The sequence below is a fragment of the Leucopleurus acutus genome (assembly GCF_964270905.1).
Source record: "Leucopleurus acutus genome assembly, chromosome: 16".
In the NCBI taxonomy this organism is placed as follows: domain Eukaryota; kingdom Metazoa; phylum Chordata; class Mammalia; order Artiodactyla; family Delphinidae; genus Leucopleurus; species Leucopleurus acutus.
In genome coordinates, this window is record NC_139158.1 from 55,296,876 (window position 1) to 55,303,201 (window position 6,326).

General features: G+C 39.8%; 1 protein-coding gene across 1 annotated transcript in view; it reads right to left on the reverse strand.

Annotated features, from left to right (window-relative positions):
• Positions 1 to 5,923, reverse strand: part of SHLD1 (shieldin complex subunit 1) — a 97,253-nt gene extending 91,330 nt beyond the window's left edge. Inside the window, exon 1 of the mRNA XM_082856737.1 lies at positions 5,890 to 5,923. The gene's annotated coding sequence lies outside the window, so the exon portion shown is untranslated. The remainder of the gene's footprint in view (positions 1 to 5,889) is intronic.
• Between the last annotated feature and the right edge of the window lie 403 nt (positions 5,924 to 6,326).

Consider the following 6,326-nt stretch of genomic DNA (forward strand, 5'->3'; position numbering starts at 1 on the left):
TTTGTGTATGGTGGTCCAATTTCATTCTTTTGCATGTGCTGTCAATTTTCCTAGCACTATTTATTGAAGAGACTGTCCTTTCACCATTGGACATTCTTGTCTCCTTTCTCATAAATTAATTAATATATGCATAGGTTTATTTCTGAGCTCTCTATTCTGTTCCATTGATTTATGTGTCTGTTTTTAATGCCACCATACTGTTTTAATTATTATAGCTTTGTAATATAGTTTGAAATAAGGGCACATGATGCCTGCAGCTTTGTTCTTTCTCAAGATTGCTGTGGCTATTCAGAATCTTTCATAGTTCAAAATTTTTGTTTGTTTGTTTTATTACTGTGAAAAATGTCATTGGGATTTTGATCGGTATTGCATTGAGTCTGTATATTGTTTGGGGTAGCATGGACACTGTAATATTAATTCTTCCAATCCATGAGCACAGAATATCTTTCCATTTATTTGTGTCTTCTTCAATTTCTTTCATTAATGTTTTGTAGTTTTCACTGCACAGGTCTTTCACCTTCTTGGTTAAATTTATTCCTAGGTAAAAACAAAAATCTTTTAAAAAGAAAAAGAAAAAAACTTATTCCTAGGTATTTTATTTTATTTTATTTTATTTTTCCTGCGGTACACGGGCCTCTCACTGTTGTGGCCTCTCCCGTTGCAGAGCACAGGCTCCGGACGCGCAGGCTCAGCAGCCATGGCTCACGGGCCCAGCCGCTCCGCGGCATGTGGGATCCTCCTGGACTGGGGCACGAACCCGCGTCCCCTGCATCAGCAGGCGGACTCTCAACCACTGCGCCACCAGGGAAGCCCTATTTTATTATTTTTGATGCAATTGTAAATGGGACTGTATTCTTAATTTCTCTCTCTGATAGTTCATTATGCAACCGACTTTTGTGTGTTGATTTTGTATCTTGCAACTTTGCTGAATTTGTTTATTCTAACAGTTTGTTGATGGAGTCTTTACGGTTTTCCATATATAATATCATGTCATCTTCAAACAGTGACAGTTTTACTTCTTCCTTTCCAATAGAGATGCCTTTTACTTCTTTTTCTTGCCTAACTGCTCTGGCTAGAACTTCCAGTACTATGTTAAATAGAAGTGGCAAAAGTAGGCATCACTCTCTTGTTCCTAATCTTAGCTGTGGGCTTGTCACTTATGGCCTTTTCCTAGATTTCATAATTAACATTTTACTATGATCTTCTTTATCAGATAACCAGCTATCCAACTCTCTATTCATCCATCAATTCACTTATTTTTATATATATTTCCATTTAAAAATTGATATAATGAAAGCTTCTGAGGGGATGTGTATGATATAATCAATTTGCATCTTCAAAGGCCCACTCTGTCAGCTGAGTGAAACACAAATGAGAGGAGGGTAAATGTGAAGTAAGGAACACAGCTAAGAAGCTCTGCAAAAATGTCCAGAGATGTGCAGGGGCTCTGGAGTTGGAGAGACTGCTCTCACTTTTTAGCTGTCACCTTGGGCAAGTCACTTAACCTCAATTTCCTCATCTATAAAAATGGCTTGATTACTATGCTTACCTCATAGGGTTGGCATAAGGATTATATAAAATTAATGCATGTAAAATACTTAGTACAGTCTCTGTGCTCATGATGGTTAGCTCCAATAAGTAAAACAGTAATAATTAAAAAACAAATCACAGGCTCCTCTCTTCCCAGCCAACCACCAGCCCATTTGCCCCTCTACTTCCCATCCTATAGCCATGTTGCTTCTTTCATTCTTTTCCAGTAGATTCTATGGTTCACAGTCTTGTTAATACCCTGAACTTCCCTGCCCTGCCCATTCTGTCTTTTCATCACACTCCTTTGGCAAAATTCAGCCTAGACGACCTCAACTATCTCCCTGGACATGAGAGTCATCAAACAGGTCAGGGCAGACTGGCTCTCTCTAAGTGTCTGAGCACCCACCTGGAATGGGCTATCTGGCTAAATGGATCCTGAGATGTTTATCTCATAACTTCCTCTCAACCCCCTCCTCTACTCTTTCATATTTTCTCCACTCTTCTTCAACTCAGACCCTCTCCATCACTCACATACCTTCCTCCTCTTTTCAGTATATCATCTCACTTCCTAATTGACAAGGGAAACAGAAGCCAGCAGAGAGGAACTTCTTCAGCTCTCTCAACATAACAAAGGCTCCCACGTCCGCACACTCCTTTACCTCTCTGTAAAACAGGGAGCTGTCCCTTGTGTGGCAAAGGCCAACCACTCCACCTGGGCTTTAGCTTCCACTCTCTGGACTTTTCCAGAAGCCTTCGGAGACGATAATCCCTTCTCTGGCTTCTGTTCCACTGGATCTTCACTTACACTTTTCAACAGGCCCAAATCACTCCCATTTTCAATAAAACCTGGTGTGTAAAAGAATATCCTTATTCTTTGGAAATACCACTCAAATATTTAGTGTTAGGGAGACATGATGTCTGCAGTATGTATATATATATATACATATATATATATATATATATATATATGAGAGAATAATATATATGAGAGAGAGAGAGAATAATATATATATATATGAGAGAATAATAAAGTAAATGGGGCAAGTGTAGACAATTGATGAATCTGGAAAATGTTATTTGGGAGTTCCTTGTACTAGTCTTGCAATTTTTTGAAGGTATAAAATTATATCAATATGAAAATTGTCAAGAAAGAAAAGCAAAACGAAAACCTTTGACACCTGCCTTCCTCACAGCCAATCTCCTCTCACTTCCACAGACTTCTCAAGAGTCTAGAATTGGCTCATTTTCTCATCTCCACCAACTCAATCACTCCACCATAACTTCTAGAAATTCCTTCTTCTGACACTCTTTCTTTACTTTTCAGGAAGCCACTCACCCAGCTGACATCCCAGCTAGGCCTGTTCCTTCCTGCCTCCTCTGTGGCTCATCTTCCATCTCCAATTGGACTTCCTCAAGGATATCCCAAGGCTTTCTCCTCTTCTTTCCTCCTCTGAAACATTAATTACCACCCAGAAACTTCTAGCCTGGTTCCCCCAACCTCTGACCCCACTTCTATCTTTCCATCAGGTTTTCCAATAAGCCTTGCTTCTTCCCGCTGCACCTGTCCTTCCCTCTTGTGGATAACTATTCTAAAAAATGGAAGACGGAACACTTCCCAGTTTACGCAATGAGCCCACTGTTATCCTCACACCAAAACTAGACAGAGACATAACAAGAAAACTATAGACCAGTATCATGAATCCAGACACAAAAATCCTTGACAGAATACTAGCAAAATGAACCAAGCAACATATAAAAAGGATTACACTCCCTGACCAAGCAGAACTTATCCCAGAAATGCAAAGTTGCTTTAACATCTGAAAATCAATCAATGTAATACACTATATTAGGATAAGGGACAGAAACAACAACAGACACACACACACACAATCAACTGACAAAGTCAAATACCCATTCATGATCAAAACACTCAGCACACTCGGAAAAGAAGGGAACTTCCTCAATCTGATAAAGGGCATTTTTGAAAAAACCATAGCTAGCATCGTACTTCATGGTGAAAGACTGAATGTTTTCCCATTAAGCTCAGGAACAATTTAATATTAACTGCTCTCATCACTTCTATACAACATTGTACTGGAGCTAAAACCTTTAGCTGCACAATTAGGCAAGAAAATGAAATAAAAGGCTTCCAGATTGGAAAGAGAGAAGTAAAACTATTTCTATTAGCAGAAGACATGATCTTGTGTATAGAAAGTCCCAATGAATCCACTTTAAAAAAAACTACTAGAATAATTAAAGTTAAACAAGGTTGCAGGATACAAGATCAATACAGAAAAATCATTTGTATTTATATACACTAGCGATAAACAACCTAAAAATGAAATTAAAAATATAATTTTGGACTTCCTTGGTGGCACAGTGGTTAAGAATCTGCCTGTCAATGCAGGGAACATGGGATTCAAGCCCTGGTCTGGAAGATCTCACATGCCGCGGAGTAACTAAGCCCATGCACCACAACTACCGAGCTTGCGCTCTAGAGCCCACAAGCCACAATTACAGAGCTCACATGCCGCAACTACTGAAGCCCACATGCCTAGAGCCCATGCTCCACAACAAGAGAAGGTACAGCAGTGAGAAGCCCGTGCACTGCAATGAAGAGTAGCCCTCGCTTGCTGCAACTAGAGAAAGCCCATGTGCAACAATAAAGACCCAACACAGCCAAAAATAAATAAAATAAATTTTTTAAAAAAGAATGTAATTTCATTTACAATAGCATCAAAAAGAATAAAATACTTAAGTACACATAATGAAAAATATGTAAGTCATGTACACGGAGAACTATTTTAAAATGCTGAAAGAAACTAAAGCTCCAAATGAATGGAAAGACATCCTATGTTCATGGAATTGAACACTTACTATTTTAAAATGGCAATATTGCCCAAATTGGTATATGGATCAATACGGTTCTTACAAAATCTCAGTTTTTTTTTTTTTAAATTTGCAGACATTTGACAAAACTGTTTAAAAGTACATATGGAAATGCAAGGGGCCCATAAAGCCAAACCAATCTTTTTTTTTTTTTTTTTTTTGCGGTCCGCGGGCCTCTCACTATTGTGGCCTCTCCCGTTGCGGAGCACAGGCTCCGGACGCGCAGGCTCAGCGGCCATGGCTCACTGGCCCAGCCACCCCGCAGCATGTGGGATCTTCCCGGACTGGGGCACTAACCCATGTCCCCTGCATCAGCAGGTGGACTCTCAACCACTGCGCCACCAGGGAAGCCCAAGCCAAACCAATCTTGAAAACGAAGAACACAAATTTGGAGTACTCATACTTTCTGATTTCAAAACCAATTATAAGCTGCAATAATCAAGACTGTGTAGTATTGGAATAAAAACAGTCAGTGGAATAAAATTGAAAGTCCAGAAGTAAAATCTTACAGTTATCGACTGAAGTTCCCTAGATGCCAAGACAATTCCGCAGGGCAAGGACAGTCTTTTCAACGCTAAGACAGCTGGATATCCACATACAGAAAGGTAAAATGGCTCAAGTACTTTGGAAAACAGTTTAGCAGTTCCTCAAATGGTTGGATCAGGCGATCCCACTCGTAGGTATATGTGCTCAAGAGAAATAAAAACATGTGTCCACTCAAACTGTACACAGATGGTCACAGCGGCTTTATTCATAAGAACCAAAAAGTGTAAACAATCCAAATGTCCATCAACTGATGAATGGATGAACAAAATGTGGTATATGAATACAAGGAATATTTTTCTGCAATAAAGGAATTAAGTTCCGATACATGCTACAACAAGAACAAACTTTTAAAACATTATACTTAGTGAAAGAAGCTAGTCAAAAAAGACCACATACTGTATGCTATTTATATCAAATATGCAAATTGACAAATCTATAAAGACAAAAAAGTAGACTATCAATTGCCTAGGACTGGGAGGCCATAGTGAATAAAGAGTGACTTTTAATGGGTACAAGGTTTTTCTTCGAGATGATGAAAATATTCTAAAATTAGATTGTGGTGATGGATGCACAATTCTGGGGATATATGAAAAACCACTGAATTTTACACTTTAAATGGGAATTTTTTATAATATGTCAATTATGTCTCAAGAAAGTTGTTTTTTAAAAAAAGAAGAACCGAAGCTCATTTAGACACACTGCACGCAAATTCTGGGGCTTCCCCAAGGCGTTCGCTGCAGAGGCCGCCCGTGGTGAGGGAGGAGGGGTTTGGGAGCAGGCCAGGGAAAGCAGCCGTAACTTCCCAATTAGGAGAGAACGGCCTGATGCCTTGCGGAGACCCCCTCCCTTCCCCCAATCCGATCCACTCGTGAGTCCGCAGAGAAAACTGGCCCAGAAAAGTCGCCAGGCCCCGATTACACTCACCGCCCCGCAACAGCAGCCGCCTCAAACCGGAAGCGGTGACTCCACGTTTGTTACCGGAAAAGCAGAGTTTGAAAGGAAGTCGCAGGAACCATCTTTGCTGAGGTCAGAAAAGAACAAGGGAAGGCAGTTACGGCCATCTTGACTGAGGGCATTGGCCCCGCCAACACTGCTTTCCACAAATAGCTAGTTCGGGCAATTTCTAGAGGTTTATTGATAAATGTGCTTGGTGGATACTAAAGGGAACAGGAGAAATATTTTAAACGTTTAAAAATTCGAACGTCTACATTTAAATAAACATAAAAAGTAGAGTGAAATTAACAAAGAGAATGTTAATATTTCAACATGTTGCATTCAGGTAGCTGTACACAACTGCCAGAACTGCAGGACCACGCGAAAGAGTTAAGGGTTATTGTTCCATTTCATCATCTTCTTGAAAA